This window comes from Ovis aries, chromosome 25 (assembly GCF_016772045.2).
Source record: "Ovis aries strain OAR_USU_Benz2616 breed Rambouillet chromosome 25, ARS-UI_Ramb_v3.0, whole genome shotgun sequence".
NCBI classification, from domain to species: Eukaryota; Metazoa; Chordata; class Mammalia; order Artiodactyla; family Bovidae; genus Ovis; species Ovis aries.
Genome location: NC_056078.1, coordinates 34,882,330 through 34,903,089, shown reverse-complemented (window position 1 = coordinate 34,903,089; position 20,760 = coordinate 34,882,330). Strand labels below are relative to the sequence as shown.

General features: G+C 50.2%; 1 protein-coding gene and 1 long non-coding RNA gene across 8 annotated transcripts in view; one reads left to right on the top strand and one right to left on the bottom strand.

Annotated features, from left to right (window-relative positions):
* TSPAN14 (tetraspanin 14) overlaps positions 1 to 11,504 on the bottom strand; it is a 54,169-nt gene extending 42,665 nt beyond the window's left edge. For 2 of the 6 annotated variants that reach the window (XM_060406389.1, XM_060406390.1), the window contains exon 1: positions 10,652 to 10,854. The gene's annotated coding sequence lies outside the window, so the exon portion shown is untranslated. Of the gene's footprint in view, positions 1 to 646; positions 809 to 10,651; positions 10,855 to 11,074 lie in introns of those variants that run through there. The other 4 variants (XM_060406385.1, XM_012105424.4, XM_060406388.1 and 1 more) reach the window with 3 other exon arrangements.
* Positions 11,505 to 11,747: 243 nt separating this feature from the next.
* The window catches only part of LOC105605027 (uncharacterized), a 30,433-nt gene continuing 21,420 nt past the window's right edge, over positions 11,748 to 20,760 (top strand). For both annotated transcript variants that reach the window (XR_009598485.1, XR_006058063.2), the window contains exons 1-4: positions 11,748 to 11,970; positions 12,833 to 12,967; positions 17,568 to 17,674; positions 17,926 to 18,074. This is a non-coding gene — a long non-coding RNA (uncharacterized LOC105605027). The remainder of the gene's footprint in view (positions 11,971 to 12,832; positions 12,968 to 17,567; positions 17,675 to 17,925; positions 18,075 to 20,760) is intronic.

Genomic DNA, 20,760 nt, shown 5'->3' with positions numbered 1-20,760 from the left:
ACACATCTTCAGTGGCACGAACAGGCGAGCCCTTTCTCTGCCCCCACTGTACAAGCCAGCAGCACTGTGATCCAATAAGATGGCAAGACCCTCTTTAAACAAAGAGAAATCTCAGCACCACTGGGGAGCCGGGGGTACAGCTGGGGGAAGTGATGGTAACAGCAAGCAGACGGCACGGCATCGGCTCAGTGGGAAGATTCATGTCACAAGGGCTTCCGCTGGTGCTGTGTGCCCGCTGCCTGCTGCCTGCCCAGCCTGCCACCGCCTGCCTGAGATTCAAGAGCCCAGAGACGGCAGAACAAAGAAAAATGGCTGTGGCTCAGGCAGCGAGGAGGCTGCAGGCCGGCTGGCCAGCAAGCAGGCTTTTCTGCAGCTGAGTATTCCAGCGAGGCACAGGGACACGGGGCGCTGAAGTACAAAGGAAAGTGGGGGCCTCAAGACTGACAGCTGCCCAGGCACACGCCTGGCCCCCACCCAAGGATGCAGCTGGGCCGAGAGAACTCAGGCAGAAACCCACTCCCAGAGGCAGCGGCAGGTGGCTGGGCATCCCCACTCCTTGCCCAGCTGCTCAGCGCTGTTACCGAGGGAGGTTCCAGGCAGAACCTGGGGACTTGAGAGGGAAGAAGGGGAGTCTTGACAGACGTACCCAAAGCACAGGATCCTTCCAGACTTCCAGCGATGGGGAGTGCTGAGAGAGGGCAGGGTCGGGCTAGGCAGCTCACCCAACATCAGAAAACAGGAGAGGGGCCCTGGAGTGGCAAAGATCTGTTCATCAAAGGACTTCTATTAAGCATAATGGGCTCCCACTGCCAGGAACAATAGCTGCACTGGCCACCCCTTCTCCTCCTCCCCTCCCCTCCCCCTAAAATTGTCCACAATGAGAGGCAGCAGGAAACGGGGCAGAGCCCATGAATAGCTCCACTGTCAGTCCCCAGGCCCCACCTCCTCAGCCCCACAGGTCAGCCCTAGCTGCCACCCGGCCACAATAGAAACTTGTATGCCGCCAAGCTCCAGGCCCCACACAATAGAGCTGTGGGCATGGGAAGCTGTGGACTTCTCACGGGGCGGCATGTAAGGGCAATGGTGGGAGAGAGAGGGCAGAGATGTGGGCCTCAGACTCACCAGGGCAGGGTCATACCGAGCACATTGCTTTTTAAGGGAGCTATCTGCCAGCCAGTCCTAAAATCTCCTCCCTTCTTGCCCTGCCCTGTCTAGGCATGAGGTCGCCAGAGCCAGAGAGGGGAATATTACGGTCATTTCAGGGGCACATGGTGGCCCCAGGGGTGGAGAAACTGCCAGAGCACTCCCAGGACCCCCAGAAGGATTCCCAGTAGACATGAACCCTCAAACCTATCCCAGGAAGAAAACCTCACCTGCCCTCACCCCCTGCATCTGCTCTTCAAGGAGGCTGCCTGTTCAAAACAGAAAAACTCATCTATTATTTACACCAGGTGCCTTCTGGACCAGCTTTTAAAACCACAACGTGGCAGTCCTCTCCAGAGCAGCCTGAAGTTGCACAAAGCCAGGCAGGGCTGCTGGGCAGGTAGGAGATGGGGGACCTCAGGGCGGCGGATGGTCTAGTGAGACCTGGACAAGAGGCCTCACACCAACCCCTGAAACCCAAGGAGGATCTTTTCTTCTAAAAACTGATTCCCAGCTCCTTGTTTGTTTCTCCGAGACTCCAGGTTTCATACCCGGCTCAATTCCTGCAAACTCCTGGGCTCACTCAAGTCCACCTATGACAAGCTCCCTGCGCCCAGCCTCCCCAGACCCTCCCCGGCTCTGACTGCCTCTTCACACTCTTATAATCACACTTTTGGGTGCACAGGCTGCACGGCCCACGGGGCACAGCCAAAGGCTACAAACACCAGGTGCTCCAGAGGCAAGCTGACCTGAGCTGAAATGCTCAGACCACGTGGGAGCGAGCCAGCACTATGGCCCCTCCAGCTCTAGGGTCTGACGGCATAAACAGAAGATCCTCCCACAAGGAAAACTCAGAAATGTTCATTTTCCCTCTTGGAACCAAAACAGCATGTTTCTTTTCGGGTCAAGCACCCCACGCCTGGATTCCCCATCTAGCCATCTCTACAACAGACCTCTGAGCGTGTGCACCCAAGGCATTCCTGCAACTTGGCTTGTAGCAGCCCAACACTGAGAGCAACCTCAACGTCCATCCATAGGGGGCTGATAAAGTGAACCGTGATTGACCACACAGAGGAATACCATGCCACTGTTAGAAAGAATGGCCTGAGCTACATGTGCTGAAATCGAACAATCCTAAGATAGACTTGAGGGTAGAAATCAACACCATTGGGTGTGTACGGCATGGGGACAAACAAGAGGAGGGCAGACACGCTTCACTAGGCACCCAACATCTGGTGATGGTTATGTGGCCTCGGGGGAGCAGAAGTGGAGGAGTCGGGGGTGGAAATATTAATTTTCACTACATATATCTTTGAAATAAATATGTATTTTAAAAAATAAAACATGTATTTTTAAAAATGAAAAAAGTTAAAACTGAATTGACATTTAAAACCCCTCATTTATAGCTCAAAAAATTTGGCTTGTAGCTGTCTGCAGGCAGTTCCCTAGAACAAGAAGCAGCGGGGGGTTGGGGGGGGTGCCAGTCTTTGAAATAAAGACAGACATACCGACTCATAGAACTCCCCACTCACAAGTCCTCTCCAGGTCCCAAAATAGAAAGTCTTCCTAGGAAGACCAAGAGCGGATTCTGACCAAGGCAGAAAGGAAACCTAAGTTATTCCATACAGAGGACCATCTGCAGCCAGGTCTACTCCGTCTGTGATGAGACTGTAAGACCCCCAGGATCAGGGGGTGCTGAGTCACAGGCATCCCAGGCCTAGGCAGGGACCCTTCTCAGAGCCCTCCCCAATCATCAGTGAGGCTCAAGGTCCTCACTGGTTACGAACCCATCCCAATTTTAGCAGCTGAAGAAAGCTATTTCAACAGATTTCTAGGCCTGGCCCAACTCCAAGGACAAGCTAAAAACAGTTTTTCCAAAATCCCAGCTCTAAACTCCAATCCCTTAACCACTAAACTCCCTGCACCTTTCAGGAAATGCAAGTTGCAAAATGGAGCTGCGAGATGGGTGTGCACGCTTGCTCCTTACTAAAGGGATACATACATGTTGTTTAAAAGCCTACTTTAACTGACACATCAATAAATACTCTGCACTCAGAAGCACTGATGTATTTCCTCCGAGTGATTTTCCCCCTAAGGGACAACAGAATAACTATCTCAGTCTCTCTTCGGCTTCTGAGGGGTATGACACAATGCCTATTAGAACCAGGATGGGCCAGACCATTGGAGTGAGGCCACTTGGAAGGCAGAGAGTGAGTGCTTCCTGGATGGAGCTCTCTCTACCTAGCAGAGGTCCCCTGCCCTACCCCCAGCCCACCACAAAGATCCCCTAAGGACTTGCAGAGTGCCCAGGCCACAGAGAAAGGTGGCTAGAAATGGGGGAGGTGTAAGTTTGGCTCCCCTACTCTGTAAGAGGCTTTCTGATGAGTGTTCAATGTTCCACAAGGAGGCTGGAAATAAAGGAGTACAAATGAGACATCATGACCAGCAGAATCACACAGGCAGCCAGAGCCCTTGGACCTCAGCTACTGGAAACAAGTTCCTGGCCCTTCAGTGGGCCCTCAGGAGCTGTGGCCCATCAGACCACCAACCCTCCATCAGACCAAGGCTAGCCTCTCCAGCGGTCTTTCTGCATGAGTGAGCAGGGCTCCCACACCCAGGTAGGCACTGATGCTCAACACACTGAATCCTAGAGCATCCCAGCTGGCACCTCCCCCTTTGCCCCTCCCCACATCTGTCTTCTCACAGAGAGAGCATCAGGACTCCCCAGCCTAGAGGAGCCCCAGAAAGAGCTGCACACCGCACCCCTGCACCAGGGTACACGCCACTGGCTCCTCCCTGCTCCCTTGGGAATGAATACCTCAACGCAGCTACAGGCTCTTTTGTTGTTGACAGGCCCCTTGTTTGTATCATTACTTGTATTTCACAGGAAGCAACTAGGACAAAGGAGACGATGACAGCAGAGGCAGGATGGGTGCACAGAGCCACTGTTCCCCTGCTGGGGTGGAAGCCAGCCTTCAGGAAGTGGGGAAGGCTCCGAGCCCCGCAGCCAGCAGGTTTTCTCCACACTCCCATTTTTTTCTCACAACAGCGGGTGGCGTCATTCCTAAAAAGCTGGATAGTGAGACGTGAACATCTCCAAAAGTAGCAGACACACCAAACAGGGTCATCTGTGCAGGTGTGAGCAAACAGACAAGAAGGGCAGAGAGAACCAGGAGGATGGGAAGGCCACAGACAGCGGAAGGAAGCAGCTGGGGGTAGGGGGGGATCCGGCCAGAAGGCCCTGGAGCTGCAGCAGTGGAGCAGGGTGGGGAGGGGAGAGTCACCCACTGCACCTCCCTTGGCCCAGGTCAGGTACTTTAGATAGTTGTATCCAAGGCCTATGGGAGAGAAACAGATCCATAAAGTTGTCGGACTGGTTTGCCCAGAATGCGGAGAACAGGAAACACAAAGTACAGGGGCCAAGGAAAGAGGGTCAAGTAGCGAGAGTTGTCCAGAGTCAAAAGGCTGTTATCTGGCTCCCAACACATCTGGCAACAAGGGCAGCCAGCACTGGGGGGCCACAGGGAACCAAGGCCGAGGGTTCACCCAAGGCTGTTTTCTGGGTGCAGAAGGTGGTCAAGGGGCCAATTACAGAAGGTGGTCAAGGGGCTCCAGGGGCCAAGGAGCCAGTAAATGCTGACAAGAAAAGGACCAGGGTTTCTGGAAACAAGAGAGTGATGCCCACAAAGAGAGTACCACTCTTGAGCGACAAGCGTGAGTAGTGATGAGCTCAGGCCAATATGAGAAGCGTGGGCAAGACCGAACAAAGGCTGAAGCTAGCCTCATACACTGACAGTCTGTTTGACCGAGCTAGTCAGGCTCCTCTGAGCCCGCTGCCCCTTCTGTCTCTGTCCTGGTAGATTCTGGTTTTAGCAAGAAGGCAGTTTAGGCAGGCTCCCCCACCCCTCCACTGCTGGTCACCTGGCACGTCTGACCAAATCCTCACCCTCCTAGTGCAGCATCCCCCACATGTTATCTGATCACCCTAGCCTGACTTCAGCAAGGATTCTGTTAGGTCTGTTAACAAAGAACTACCCTACCCTCTCATAAATTCTCCATCCTTCCACCCCTCCCCCTACTCTGCTCCCTGGCTGTAAATTCCCACTTTTCCCTGTAATATTTGGGGTTGGGCCCAATCTCTCTCCCTTACTGCAAAACCCCATTGTTATAGTCTTTATACCTATCACGACAGTCCTGAAGAAAGTCTACCTTACTGTGTTCACAAGTGTCAGAATAATTTTTTTTTTCTTTTAACAGTATGGAGCTCTACGTCTTCCTGGACCCGGAGTGTGAGAACAACCGGGGGTGGCATTTGGGGCTGGACGCTGGCCTCCCCCAGGAATCCCCAGGGACAGATTCTGTCTGCCTGGCCCAGAAGTAGAGGGCTGAAACCAGCTACAGAGCAGCCAGACATCAGGGAGGTCACCTGGAGAGGAAACAGAGTCTCTTTGCAGCAATGGTCACTCGCTGGACAACCGGAGCCTTTCCTTGGAGCAGCTGGTGGCTGCAGCCGGGAAGCCTGGAAAGAGCCAGGTCCTGAGCACAGCTTGAACGGGCACTCCAGACTGAGCCTCAAAACACACCAAAAGCTGAAAGCCACACCGTGGCCTGAACTTGAGCAGGGTGTATGGGGCCCAGTTGCCTCTCCGTGGGAGACCAAATCTGAAGCTGGGGCGATCATATTCCTTATTCCCACCTGCCACTTCCCACGGTGCCCTGGGGGGGCTTCTGACGCATAATTGCAGACCCTGCCTTAGGACTGTGTCCAGGGATATGCTGCTCCCCTCGGCCCTCCCAGGCTCACCACTCGGACCTCAGGGTATGGACTGAAGATATTCAGAAACACTCTTATAATTCCAACTGCTGTCTGAGGGCCCCTCTCCTGAGTATCCACTTTCCTCAAAGTTTTGTTTTGTTTAACTTTTTGGGCCCTGCAAAATAGACTGGCACAGGCCCCAGTGGTTAGTACAGGTAGACAGGGAAAACTCAGACACGGGGGAGGTTCATCAACCCTTTTCTCGGAGTCAACCTTTGCTCAGCCCCACAGCATGACTTCCCCCCAAACCTTACCCATGCAGAAAAGCCTGGCCTCAGCTCTCCCAAATTCCAGGGGGACACAGGGGCAGCACCAGGAATGCACCTGACTAGGATCCCAAAGGCCCCACCACCACAGCTCACAGCCACTAGACACAGGCAGACAGAGCCCAGGAAGGGAGAGGCCAGTCCCTCCAGCTGTCCAGGTGATGGACACCAGGGCTCCAGGAACTTCTCTCTGGCTGCTGAGTGAGGGAGACAGAACAGACCTCCAGAAGCCTGCCCAGGCCCACCGTATCTCAGATTACCAGGCCTGCTGTCTCCTAAGAGAAGACCACAGCCCTGCCCAGCCCCGCCCAGCCCCACCCAGCCCCACTGGACCCCCACCAGGCCCAAGAATGGAGAAAGCTGGGTTCCCAGAACCCGCAGCTGGTGAGCACTTTGCTGGGAGCCATCAGAGTCATGGCAGCAGTCCCAAACCAGAGTATATCAGCCTAACTCAAGAGCTTCACATCCTGCATCTCAAACCTGAAGTGTGTACGCTTCACAGTAACTCCACCAGCAACAGGGAGGGCAGATTCTTCTCACTTTACAGATGAAAACACCAAGTCCAAGAAAGAGAGAAAAAAAAATCCAAAGGCTTGTCTAGGTCACTCAGCTACAAAGTAGGTGCAACTCGAAAGCTGGCCTCATCACTGTCCACTCTGTGTCATGGACAACATTCTTCACTGTACATTTAATCGGCAAAGGCACTATTTCCCACTGGCCAGGTTAGACCCTCTGCTAGTCCAACATACCACTTTTCTGTCTGAACCAAAAAAACATGCTGTTAAAGGAGAAAACAGATGTTGACATATTATGAATTACCCCCATTGCTATAATGAAGATAAGACAAACCAGGAATGTTGGCATTCACTTAGACCAAAGACTTTTTCAAAAAACTGGTGTATGTAGTCCCTTGAGCACTCTGATGACCAGGCAAAATCGAGACCATTGCTGCAGACCACCGTTAACTTTCCCTGTATTCCTGATAGGAAAACAGAAGCCCTGAAAAAGGAGGAAACATGCCTAAAGATAGTGAGTTAACCACAAGCAGAAGAACCTGAGGTCTCACCACCTCCACCAGGGTTTCCTGGCCTTGCTGAAGTCACCAGGGACAAAGCAGGCAACAAAGCACAAAAAGCAGGGTCCAAAGTGTAGCCGGCTCTTGGACACCCTGCAAGCATGGCCCAGGTGGGAAAATGCAATTAACAAAAGGGGTCCCACCCGCTTCACAGGCCAGAGAACCACCCCAACCCCACATCCAAGCCTGATCTCCATGTGGCTCCATCCTTTAGGTAACATCACCACTTTACCTCTCCACACCCCGAGGCCTGCAAGCTCAGCCTTGGAATCTCACTGGTGGAAGGGGAAGCGCAAAGCCTATGGGGGTATTTCTGCCTGCTCCTGCTTCCAAGAAAGTTGGCTGCCCCTACTCGTCACATACAGAATATAAGGAAGACAAGAAATCCAAGGATAGATGTGTCAGGGCAGAGACAGGGAGCAGGAGCCTGCTTCCCGTCCCATGGGTAATACCATCCCTCCTTAAAGGCCACAGGACCCAGCAGCAGCAAACAGGGATCCTGGAACCCAGTTCACAGCCCTGAGAGCCAGGCAAGGAGCTAAACAAGTGCTTAATGAGAATCCCTGGCTTGGGTCTCTGCACCAGTCCTTGGGCCCACGAACTGATGACTGACTAAATGAATAAGAAAAGGAGAACCCAAGGAACTCAGAATAACTTGTCCAGGGTCAGAGGAACAAGTTGCTTCTGCAGACCACCTCTTGCTATGCTAATAAGCATTTTTGTTCACCATACCTCTGCTCTTCAAATGTGACACCTCAATTCATCTCTAACCTAAATGACATTTCTTTGACTAATTCATGATTGATGTTCCTGGTGACACAGAAACATATGACACTCAGATCTAGACCTTGGAAATAAGTTACAGAGACAGCACAGTGTTGGGCAGGTGGCAGACATCAGTGCTGTTCCCCAAATGTTTCCAGTCCTCTTTTGCTCCCCACCCTGCAGGGAAGTATGGCCATGTGACTGTTTTGGCTACTGAAATGCCACTTCTAGGTGGAAGCTTTAGGAGCCAGGGTGAGATTCACTGTGCTCCCTGTCTCCAGGTCCAAGTGACCAGGAGCATTCCAATTAATCCGCATGGGTCCCATGGTGAGAACAACATAAAGCAGATATGCGATGGATGTGGTGTGAGTAAGAAATAATCCTTCATTGCTTCAGGCCTCTGAGATTTGAGGATTGTTACCACGGCAAACCCTGATCTATCTAGACAACTACAGGCAATGACTCACTCCCCAATCTTCTGTGCATGGTAGTGCTGGCCTTCCCATCCCCTGGCCTTAGGGAGATAAAAGCTACACTGACAGTCAACCAGCAGGAATTCAGAGACACCTGCTTTGTGCCCAGACAGATGAAATGCTTTCAGAAGCAGAGGATATAAGGACCTGCACTGAAGAATTTACTAGCTCCTCTGTGGGTCAGGCTCTTCAGTGTACTTAATCAACTTGAATCACTTCTGAGAGGAGGCTTTATCTAATTTATCTAATTAGATATGAGAAAACCCAGTTCATATTCAGACCTCACTCGGTGACCTCTCTGGGCCATGGTTTCACCATCTGTAAAGTGGGACATTAACATTACCCACTGTACTGTGTTCTTTCAAGGATTAAATGAATGGCTACAAATAAAGCTTCTTGGATAGTATGTGATATGTCTCAATAAACACTAAGTCTTAATAAACACGATTACTACACATTTAAACATTCTATGTAATTGCTATAAGCTTGTCCGTAACTCCTCCAGTTTTTAAATCCAGCAAAGGTTTCCCAGGACTGGCACAATGGCACTTTGTAAGCATTGCCAAGCTGAATTCTGTCTCAGTAAAAGTTGAAGTCAAATCCCTGAGCACAAGGTAACCCTAGTGTGAGGCCTCAGGAGATGCTTCCACAATGCAGAGCTTCCAGAACTCCCAGTTTCCTAGCCTCTCTGTAAACTTCACTACCACCAGGACCTATGGGGCAGAGCTCCCTCCCCTCCCCCACGGAGAATGTGTTCTGTCCTCCCACTCTCAAATGCAGGATGGGAGGGATGGGAGGCACCCTCACCGGCCTCAGAGATTTGCACAGCTACCCAGCTGGTAAAGGATGGAACTTTCCTAAGCAGTCAACCCTCCTGCGGTTCCTTCCTTTCCCTGCCCTTTCTTGCTAGAGGCAGCTACAAACCTCACGATGCATCAGTGGGCTTGAACTCGTGTGCCTGAACAGTGCTGCTAAACTGAGACTGAGTTCAGATTAATAAACACTACAGAGCATGTACTACATGTCCAGCCTAGGTTCTAAGACCGCATAGAACTGACAGCCAATCAGGGAGCTGTGAGCCTGGGCTTGCAACAATGCCTGGCACCCCACAGATTCTCAACCACGCTTTGTTGAATGAACTGAAGACCATGTTTAGTGGTTCGAGCAGTGGAGTTCAGAGACGTGCGGATGCAGGAAGGCAGGAGGGGAAATTCATCTAGTAGCTGGGCCTCCAAGGCCTGACCCCCAGACATCATGGATCCTCAAGATAAGACAAAGCTTGGATGGAGAAGGAAATGGCCCCCCACTCCAGTACTCTTGCCTAGAAAATTCCATGGATGGAGGAGCCTGGTGGGCTACAGTCCATGGGTCACAAAGAGTCGGACACGACTGAGCGACTTCACTAATCACAGTAAAACTAATTTGTCTGTATTAAACTTGGCCTGATTAAAAAAAAAAGACAAAGCTTGGAGATAGCAGAGAGAGGAGCTGGAAGGACATGTGGGGCCATCATGGAGGAGTATGAGTTTCATTCTGAGGGTGCTTGGAGGATCCCTGGAAACAAGGGCGCTCAGCCTTCCACAGGGCTTACTGAAGGCTAGAGGTGATGTAGGGGTACTGGGGTGCTCTAATGACTGAGGCGCCAGCTTTCGCTTCACCAACAGGGAAGGGTGACCCAAGCACTCTGCAGGCACTAACTTCCTGTACCCTGAGGTCAAGGGGAAGGGGAAAGGTTACCCTGAAGGATTTGGCAAGCAGCTCCACCCACTTTTATCAACCAGAGGGTAACCCCCATCTCAGAAGAGGGGAGGAATCCTATGGAGCTGACTGTGGTTCAGACAGCACACCTGCACAGGCTCCAGGGCAATGCCCTGCACTCAGGGCCCAGGTTGACTTGATGCCCCTAGACCCCACCACCAGGGACAGCCTGCGAGCTGGTACACTGCTGCCGGATCCAGCTGCCAGCCCAGCACCGGGGCCAGCCGCTTCCCCACGACTCCCAACAGCACGGACTTCTTCCAGAGAGAGACCAACTTCGCGTTACCCCGGATTCGTGTCCCAGCGGCCCCGATGCACAAGTCCCTACACAAACACATACACACAGCCTACCTACCAATACCATCACCCCTACCGGGCAGGAGCAGTGGCCCGGGACGAGCGAACTCCACAGCCGCAGACCTAACTCGACCGAAGTTCCAGTTACATCAGGAGTTGGGTTTGCTCCCAAGCACAACCCCAAACGACCAACACGGAGAAGCAGGATCACCATCTACTCAAACTCCGGCCGCCCCAAATCCGTGAAAGGCAGAATGGGACTTAGGGCCAGGGTGGGAGACTGGGAGCACACTTGCGGTGGGGCAGGGGAGGGGACCGCCCTCCCCGGTCGGCGCCACCCTCCACCCTCTAGCCCGAGCTCCGGGCGGCCGAGGGTCGGTGGCAAACCGAAAGGAGTGCCCATCCCAAGGCTCGCGGCTGGGGAGGGGAGCAGAGCCCAGGACCACGGCGATCTGACCCCTCCCTCCCCGAGTGCTCTCACCCACGCCCGGCCCCAGCAGGCACCCGTCCCGGAACGCGGACAGGGCGAGGGCGACAGAACCCCGAGCGCCAGCCGGGTCGACCGCTGCGGCTCTCTCTCCTCTAGGGGCCCGAGTTCGGCTCAGCGGGGTCCCGGCCAAGGCCTCAGCCCCTCGCAGGCAATCTGAGCAGACAAAGCCAGCGCTGGTCGCCGGGCCGCCCCGGGCCAGGAGCGAGGACGCTGGAGGGACCGACCCTGCACCAGGGGATCAGTCCTTGTACCCAGAGGGCGCTGGGGGGAGTAGAGGGGATCGGCTTCAGACAATGAGCGGGGCAGGGCCCGACGCTCCAGCGGGGGCCCCGCGCTCTACTCACCCGGGCGCGGCGGCGGCGGCGGCGGCGGCGACAGCAGCGACGCGGCCGGGCTCGGCCAAGGAAGTTAGAGCAAGTTCGGCGGCGCGGGGCGGTAGGGCGCGACTCAGGCCGTCCGAGCGCGGGGGCGGGGCGCGGAGGGCGGGGCCGGGGGCGCGGCGCCGGGTGGCTGCTGAGAAAGGGGCGCCGCTTCCCTGGGCCGCCCGGCGCGGCGCCGCCCTCCGCGCCCCGCCCCCGCCGGTGGCCCCGCCCCCGCCCCGCCCCGCCCGGCCTTCCAGTCCGCGCCTGGGCTGAGCCCGCGGGGCCCCGGGCCCCCGCGAATCATTCTGGGCGGGGCGGGAGGCGAAGGCGGCCCTGGTCCGCGCTCGCCGGGTGAGTTCGTGGCGCAGGCCTAGGCGGGACCCGCACCCCACGTTTGGGGCCTTCGCAGTATGCGGACGCCACGTCGGCGTTGTCACTGACCCGACCGGAACCCAGCCTTGAGAAGCGCGAGCTGTGGGGGCCACGTCTCGCGGCGGGGTACGACGAGGGTGACCGGCTAGAGCGGTGAGCGCAGGGTTAGAAAAATGGCTGGAGATACTGAAAGGCGTTCCTGCCGGGCCTCAGAGGCTGGGAGTGGGGGTAGGATTCCAACCTAGAATAGTAAATTTTATTTACTTTAAATCCAGCAAAGGTTTCCTTTACACACCCACCGGCAGGTAAAGACTGGCTCCTGGTAGCCTTGGTGCTAAAAATACCAGGCTTTCTTTGGACCACCTGCCGAGATTTGTCCCTCACCTTCATCCCAAGAAGATGGCTGGGAGTGTTCTTGAGGGGAAAGGGGGGCTAGAGGTACAGCCTGTGGTAGACAGGTATTCACAGTGCCGACCGGGCTCTGGTGTTAAAAAGGCTGACCTCTGGGGTCTCAACCCACCTAACTGAAAAATGAGACCCAGGCACCGCCACTGAGCCTAGAACTCATTCAGTGGGGAAGGACTAGGCTATTTGTTCTCCTGGGCAACAGGAAATTCGAATCTGTTGGAATTGGGCCCAGAGACTGGCTGCACCACATTATAGTAAAAGCAACCAGCAGGTTAAGTGCAATGTAAGGAGGAGATCTTGTAAAGGAACTGTTGGGTCCATTCCCAGTTTTTTCTTATTAAGAGGGATGCAGCCAGCCTCTGACACCCAGACAGCTCAGAGACGTCCTTGGAGAACTGCCCATCTGTTCATCTAGAGTAGATAGTGGGTGTTTGATTGAGTACTGGGCCCGGATTTGATACTCAGGATACAGCCATAAACAAGACAGTGGAAGCCTCTTACTCCATAAAGCTGATTTTTGATGATGGAGACATAATTGCAAGTTGAAGTAAATGCTAGGAGAAGAACAAGGGACTGCATTAGAAAATAGGAGCCATTAATTCTTTAGGTGGAGCCAGCAGGAAAAATGTCTTTGAGGAGTTGATATTGGAATTGAAGTCAAGAGAATGAGGAGATAGTGCTGGGAAAAGTCCGCGAGAGACATTCCAAATCAAGAACAGCTTGTGCCAAGGTCCTGAGAAAGGTAAGCTGTGAATGTGTCAAGGAGCTAGGGAGGAAAAAAAAAAACAAAAATAATATGGCCAGAGTATGGAGCCTGGGAAAGAGAACCAGGATGATATGAGGAGGTGGGCGGGTACCAAGACATGTAAGACTGTCTAGGTTCAATTCAGTTCAGTTCAGTCACTCAGTTGTCTCCAACTCTTTGCGACCACATGAATCACAGCACACCAGGCCTCCCTGTCCATCACCAACTCCCGGAGTCCACCTAAACTCATGTCCATTGAGTCAGTGATGCCATCCAGCCATCTCATCCTCTGTCAATCCCTCCCAGCATCATGGTCTTTTCCAGTGAGTCAACTCTTCACATTAGGTGGCCAAAGTATTGGAGTTTCAGCTTTAGCATCAGTCCTTCCAATGAACACCCAGGACTCACCTCCTTTAGGATGGACTGGTTGGATCTCCTTGCAGTCCAAGGGACTCTCAAGAGTCTTCTCTATCACCACAGTTCAAAAGCATCAATTCTTTGGCACTCAGCTTTCTTCACAGTCCAACTCTCACATCCATATATGACTACTGGAAAAACCATAACCTTGACTAGACAGACCTTTGTTGGCAGTGTAATATCTCTGCTTTTGAATATGCTATCTAGGTTGGTCATAACTTTCCTTCCAAGGAGTAAGCTTCTTTTAATTTCATGGCTGCAATCATCATTTGCCATGATTTTGGAGTGAATGCTGAGCTTTAAGCCAACTTTTTCACTCTCCTCTTTCACTTTCATCAAGAGGCTTTTTAGTTCCTCTTCACTTTCTGCCATAAGGGTGATGTCATCTGCATATCTGAAGTTCTTGATATTTCTCCCAGCAATCTTGATTCCAGCTTGTGCATCCTCCAGCCCAGCATTTCTCATGATGTGCCCTGTGTATAAGTAAAATAAGCAGGGTGACAATATACAGCCTTGACATACTCCTTTTCCTATTTGGAACCAGTCTGTTGTTCCATGTCCAGTTCTAACTGTTGCTTCCTGACCTGCATCTAGGTTTCTCAAGAGACAGGTCAGGTGGTCTGTATTCCCATCTCTTTCAGAATTTTCCACAGTTTATTGTGATCCACACAGTCAAAGGCTTTGGCATAGTCAATAAAGCAGAAATCTGGAACATGATCCAGCAGATGTTGGTAATTTGATCTCTGGTTCCTCTGCCTTTTCTAAAACCAATTTGAACATCAGGGAGTTCATGGTTCACGTATTGTTGAAGCCTGGCTTGGAGAATTTTGAGCATTACTTTACTAGTATGTGAGATGAGTGCAATTGTGCGGTAGTTTGAGCATTCTTTGGCATTGCCTTTCTTTGGGATTGGAATGAAAACTGACCTTTTCCAGTCCTGTGGCCACTGCTGAGTTTTCCAAATTTGCTGGCATATTGAGTGCAGCACTTTCACAGCACCATCTTTCAGGATTTGAAACAGCTCAACTGGAATTCCATCACCTCCACTAGCTTTGTTCATAGTGATGCTTTCTAAGGCCCACTTGACTTCACATTCCAGGATATCTGGCTCTAGGTGAGTGATCACACCATCATAATTATCTGGGTCATGAAGATCTTTTTTATATAGTTCTTCTCTGTATTCTTGCCACCTCTTCTTAATATCTTCTGCTTCTGTTAGGTCCATACCATTTTTGTCCTTTATTGAGCCCATCTTTGCATGAAATATTCCCTTGGTATCTCTAATTTTCTTGAAGAGACCTCTAGTCTTTCCCATTCTATCATTTTCCTCTATTTCTTTGCATTGATTGCTGAGGAAGGCTTTCTTATCTCTCCTTGCTATTCTTTGGAACTCTGCATTCAGATGCGTATATCTTTCCTTTTCTCCTTTGCTTTTCGCTTCTCTTCTTTTCACAGCTATTTGTAAGGCCTCCTCAGACAGCCATTTTGCTTTTGTGCATGTCTTTTCCATGGGAATGGTCTTGAACCCTGTCTCCTCTACAGTGTCATGGACCTCTGTCTATAATTCATCAGGCATTCTATCCCTTAAATCCGTTTCTCACTTCCACTGTATAAGCATAAGGGATTTGATTTAGGTTGGAGACCTTTTATTAAACCATTGAAGGGTTTTATGCAGAAGACTAATGTATTCTGATTTTCTACTGTGTGTGGAAAAGAAATGCAAAAAAGCAAAGTGGCTGTCTGGGGAGGCCTTGCAAATAGCTGTGAAGAGAAGAGAGGTGAAAAACAAAGGAGAAAAGGAAAGATATAGGCATCTAAATGCAGAGTTCCAAAGAATAGCAAGAAGAGATAAGAAAGCCTTCTTCAGCGATCAATGCAAAGAAATAGAGGAAAACAACAGATTGGGAAAGACTAGAGATCTCTTCAAGAAAATTAGAGATACCAAGGGAATATTTCATGCAAAGATGGGCTCGATAAAGGACAGAAATGGTATGGACCTAACAGAAGCAGAAGATATTAAGAAGAGGTGGCAAGAATACACGGAAGAACTATACAAAAAGATCTTCACGACCCAGATAGTCATGCTGATGTGATCACTAATCCAGAACCAGACATCTTGAAATGTGAAGTCAAGTGGGCCTTAGAAAGCATCACTATGAACAAAGCTAGTGGAGGTGATGGAATTCCAGTTGAGCTGTTTCAAATCCTGAAAGATGGTGCTGTGAAAGTGCTGCACTCAATATGCCAGCAAATTTGGAAAACTCAGCAGTGGCCACAGGACTGGAAAAGGTCAGTTTTCATTCCAATCCCAAAGAAAGGAAATGCTAAAGAATGCTCAAACTACCGCACAATTGCACTCATCTCGCATGCTAGTAAAGTAATGCTCAAAATTCTCCAAGCCAGGCTTCAACAATACGTGAACTGTGAACTCCCTGACGTTCAAGCTGACTTTAGAAAAGGCAGAGGAACCAGAGATCAAATTACCAACATCTGCTGGATCATGGAAAAAGCAAGAGTTCCAGAAAAACATCTATTTCTGCTTTATTGACTATGCCAAAGCCTTTGACTGTGTGGATCACAATAAACTGTGGAAAATTCTGAAAGATGGGAATACCAGACCACCTAACCTGCCTCTTGAGAAATCTGTATGCAGGTCAGGAAGCAACAGTTAGAACTGGACATGGAACAACAGACTATTTCCAAATAGGAAAAGGAGTATGTCAAGGCTGTATATTGTCACCCTGCTTATTTAACTTCTATGTAGAGTACATCATGAGAAATGCTGGGCTGGAAGAAACACAAGCTGGAATCAAGATTGCCGGGAGAAATATCAAGAACCTCAGATATGCAGATGACATCACCCTTATGGCAGAAAGTGAAGAGGAACTAAAAAGCCTCTTGATGAAAGTGAAAGAGGAGAGTGAAAAAGTTGGCCTAAAGCTCAACATTCAGAAAACAAAGATCATGGCATCCGGTCCCATCACTTCATGGGAAATAGATGGGGAAACAGTGTCAGACTTTATTTTTTTGGGCTCCAGAATCACTGCAAATGGTGACTGCAGCCATGAAATTAAAAGACGCTTACTCCTTGGAAGGAAAGTTATGACCAACCTAGATAGCATATTCAAAAGCAGAGACATTACTTTGCAGGCTAAGGTCCATCTCGTCAAGGCTGTGGTTTTTCCAGTGGTCATGTATGGATGAGAGAGTTGGACTGTGAAGAAGGCTGAGTGTCGAAGAATTGATGCTTTTGAACTGTGGTGTTGGAGAAGACTCTTGAGAATCCCTTGGACTGCAAGGAGATCCAACCAGTCCATTCTGAAGGAGATTAGCCCTGGGATTTCTTTGGAAGGAATGATGCTAAAGCTGAAACTCCAGTACTTTGGCCACCTCATGAGAAGAGTTCATTCATTGGAAAAAACTCTGATGCTGGGAGGGATTGGGGGCAGGAGGAGAAGGGGATGACCGAGGATGAGATGGCTGGATGGCATCACAGACTCAATGGACGTGAGTCTGACTGAATTCCGGGAGATGGTGATGAACAAGGAGGCCTGGCGTGCTGCAATTCATGGGCTCGCAAAGAGTCGGAGACGACTGAGCGACTGAACTGAACTGAACTAAACTGAAGAATAAATTGGGTGGGTGACAGGCAAAAATGAAAGCAAGGAGACAGTTAGACTCTTATGGCAGACCTGGCCCAAACTAATGGTGGTTTGGACCAAGTTCATGGCCACACTAAGATCAGTAGTTGAAAGATGCTGTTTTGGACATGGACATCAATAAGATGGATGGGGAGGCCATGGAGAAACCAAAGATAACTCTCACATTTCTGGCTGGAGTAAGTGGGTGAACAGTGCCTCATGTATTGGATAGGGTAGCCTGGAGGAAAGAGACTACAGCTCAGACAGGCACATCAAGAATTCTGCGTTTATGTTGAGTTCGAGATGCCCATCAGAGATCCAGTTCAATTGTCCAGTCACTACACACCCAGAAGAGAGGCGTGGGCTGGAGGTGGGGCTTTGAGAGACGTCATTCTAAAGACGGTAACCGCCTTGGGATCTGAGGGAGTCACCCGGGCCAAAGAGATAGATGTAGAAGAGGTGGGGGTTCAAGAGAGACCCAGAGGAGTCGGAAGAGCCAGAGCAAGAAAGAAGACTGAAAAAGGCTTCTTTTTCAAAAGGCTGGGGAAGCCAAAGGAGAACCAGAGAGTGCTATATCCCAGAGACTGACAAAGCAGTGTTTCCAGAAAAGAGTGGTCAGCTCTGTTAGATGCTGCTCACAGACCAGGTAAGATGAAGAAAGGGAAGGAACCTTTGATTCTGGCAACATGGAAGTCGTTGGTGCGCATGTTAAGGGCAGTGTTCCTGGAGTAGTGGGGTGGCTGCCACACCATGGTAGAGCAGTTGTGTTTGGACAGCTTATCCAACAGGGAACACAGAACTGGGAGAGGTCTAGAAGGGATGTGGAAGCATAGGAGGCTTTGGCAGAGAATGCTGGATGACCCTAACAGCCATTCTCCCCTATTTCCTTTATTATAGACTTTCCAATTCTAGCTGGCCACATAGCTTCCTTGAATAAAAGCAAGTTTCTAGGACTCGCTCAGGGCTCCGCATGATCACAGGCATGATCACATGACTCAGTTCTAGCCAACAGGAAGTAAACGGAGGTGAAGCTTGTGCAACACGGGGTAAGTAGCTGTAAAGGGAGGTTGTGTGCTGGCCTCAGCCTTTGTGTTCTCCTGCCCAATGGAATATGTAAAGATGTAGCTGCAGCTCAAGCAGGCTTATTCAACGCTGAAGTGGAAGCTGTGTTGAGGATGTTAGGGCAACAGGTTTTTGGGTTCCTGATGTTTAGGGATTTGCTGTAGCTACTCTGGCTACCTACTTCATCCTTTGTTTTCCAGTGCTTATAGCCATATCTAATTTTAATTTTTCTTAGGATACTTGGGTTTTATTCAAATGTGGAAGGGAGTAGAACAAGCTTGCAGAGTGATAGGAATGACTCAGGAGAGATGGCAGGTGTGATGATTCAGAAGAAGAAGTGGAAGGAGATGGGATGTGGGCAGGAATGGTGTTGTCCCCTCTGGTAGAGGGATGCCCCCACCATTATCAAGGGGGATGTGGGGACAGAGAAGATATTTCCAGTGAAGGTTGGGATTGGAAAGGTGGTCATCCACACCTGATGATTTCTGCTTAACCTTGGATGGTGAAGAAGGTCGTGAGCCTAGAACAAGGAGGAGAGAGTAAAGCCAACTTTGTGAATCATGGACCCAATGATGTTAGTGGTCCTGCTGGCCTGAGCAGCCTCAAAGAGACAGCTGCTTCCTGGCACAGTTGGCCACACTGCTGCAGGGCATGAAGGGGGTGAGGGAAGTGCCTACAAAGCCAGCAAGGCCGCCACCCCATCCCCACCAGGCCTCACTGACAGTTACTGTGACACTCACCTGCCATTCCCAGCTGCCCTTTGAGACCCACCAAGCTTTACCTGACCCATTTTTACAATAATTTGTTGTGGCTTTCAGAGAGCATCAGGGACACTCAAAACAGAGCAGGCCCATTTTCTTTTCCTTTTTTAAAAACTAAAAGGAATCACAGTGGTTATCATTTTGAAATGTACAGAAATATCAAATCACTGTGTTGTGCACGAAGAACTGACAGTGTTGTAGGTCAATTATATACTTCAGAAGCAAACTCACAGGAGAAAGAGATCAAATTTGTGGTTACCAGGGGTGGGGCCTGGGGAGGAGGGGGAATTGGATGAAGACTGTCAAAAGGGACAAACTTCTAGCTGTGAAATAAAGTACTAGGAATGTAATTAACACCTCTGTATGTTACATATGAAAGTCATTCAGAGAGTAAATCCTGAGTTCTCATCACAAGGAAAAAATTTATTTTGTATCTCTTAATGTATGAGTTAATGGTTGTTCACTAAACTTATTGTGGTAATCACTTTATAATATTTGTAGATCAAATCATTTTACCATATACTCTGAACTTATACAGTGCCATATGTCAGTTACATCTCAATAGAACTGAAAGAAGGGGAAAAAAAGTACCACGTAACCTAAAGCGGAAGAATGGAGATATGGACAGTCCCAACTCATAAAAGGGCTGTATTTTAACGGTGATTTAGTTTCCGGGCTAGCCCCTAGAACTGTAATTGCCAAGAATATAACTGAATTATTGCACCTACTGCAAGCCTGAGGTATAGATTATGGAAACAGAAAATAGTACAAGGAAGGGTAAAAGAAAGAAGCTGAGAGGACTTTCTTCTCCTGGACCTGGAGTGGCTATAAAATTTAAATGGAGGAACTTGGCTTTACCGTCCTCTGACTTCCTCCTTTAACCCTCCCATCACCACCCCCGCCCCGCCCCCCGCCCCATCCCAGGCTGGTCCTTGTCCCATTGCTGCTTTTGCTCACCCTGGGCTCCACTCTGGCACTTCTGTGTGTGTGTATACAGGACAAGAGGTGGGGAATAAAGGGGAACACCTTGAATATAAGAGGGACTTGATGTCCAAGTGTTCCTAATTCTCAGCCTCTTGATCTTGAGCAAAATATTTTATGTCTCTGAGCCTTGCTTTTTTATTTGTGAAGTCAAGATAGTAGAACCCACCTCACAAGCTTATAGTAAGAATCAAAGGAAATAACGTTTGTAAAACATCCTATAAGCTAGAAGAAACTCTGTTTTCTTGGAAAGATGCCTTATTGGGCCAGATGACCAAGGGTCCTCACTTTAGTCAGGATGTTTTGGTTGGAAGTGACAAAACCCTACCCAAACTAGCTTAGGCCAAAGGAGGAAAAATTATTAGAAGGATACTCAAGTCATTCACAGAATCAAAAGAAGAACTTGAAACTAGATCGATTGTGGATACTAGGGGCTGATCCTGCGGGCTACACAGACCAGGAGCCCTTTTCTCTCTGTCTCTCCTAGTGCTCAGAGCTTGCCCCATGTTGGAGATGTGACTCCAAATAACTCTACACTCTAGGAATCCCAAGGAAGGCCTCTAATTGGCCAGACTCTGGTCATGTGCCCACTCTTGAACCAATCACTGTGGCAAGGGAGAGAGGTTTCCCTAGTTCCACCAGGTATAGGTCAACATGTCCATCCCTGTGGTCAGTAGAGCAACACCTTTGCCAAAGAAGAGGTGGTGGGTGCAGGACCAACCTAATTCCTGGCAGAGTTTTACGGTATATATATGCCTAGTATTTCTTAGGCCCTAAGCAGTCACTGAAAGGTTTTAGGCAAAATAGTAACATTATTACACTTGTGCTTTTAGAAGATCCCTAAGGCTGCAGTAGGATTGGAGGGAGCAAAATTTTAAAATAGTTAAGGAACCTGTACAGTGGTTCAGAAGATTGATGAGGAAATGGT